Source organism: Sinocyclocheilus grahami, unplaced genomic scaffold (assembly GCF_001515645.1).
Source record: "Sinocyclocheilus grahami isolate Dianchi unplaced genomic scaffold, SAMN03320097.WGS_v1.1 scaffold3193.1, whole genome shotgun sequence".
NCBI lineage: Eukaryota > Metazoa > Chordata > Actinopteri > Cypriniformes > Cyprinidae > Sinocyclocheilus > Sinocyclocheilus grahami.
The window spans coordinates 23,647-24,377 of NW_015508351.1; positions in this window are offsets into that span (position 1 = coordinate 23,647).

The following is a 731-nucleotide window of genomic DNA, read 5'->3' on the forward strand; positions in this document are numbered from 1 at the left end:
GCAACTCGCTCGCCATCTCCTCCTCTGGAGTCAGAAGCATCTGAGTTCGCTTCGCGCCATTCACATCCCAGGCGAGTTCAATCGTGCAGCCGACGAGCTCTCACGTCAGGTGGTGAACTTGCAAGCGCTGCCCCGGGAGGAGGCAGACCCAGCCGTCGCTCTGCTCTGTCCCGTTCGCACTCTGCGCGTTTACGTGGACCGTGTGCAGAGCTTCAGGACCTCAGACCAGCTCTTTGTCTGCTTCGGAGGACAGCAGAAGGGGAAGGCTGTCTCCAAACAAAGACTTGCCCACTGGTTAGTGGAGGCTATAGTATTAGCTTATCAGGCCCAATGGTTACCTTGCCCCCTCGGAGTGAGAGCTCACTCTACGAGAGGAGTGGCATCTTCTTGGGCATTGGCGCGGAAAAAAGGCGCCTCGATAGCAGACATCTGTAGAGCTGCCGGCTGGGCGACGGCTAACACGTTTGCGAGATTCTATAATCTCCGTGTAGAGCCCGTGTCCTCTCATTTACTCGCCTCAGGTAGGCAGTAACACCGGACCTGCTCGGTGTTGATCACACTTGCTGCGCCATTCCCCTCTACGGACCGGATACGTGCACTCTAACGTTCCTCCCGCACCCTCGGCGGTCAGGCGTGGTGGAACGCCAGACGCCAGGCTCAGCACTCGTGTGCATGCCCAAAAGCAACCCTTGTGCTGGGCTAGGTGCGCGTGTGTAGTGATTCCCCCTTCG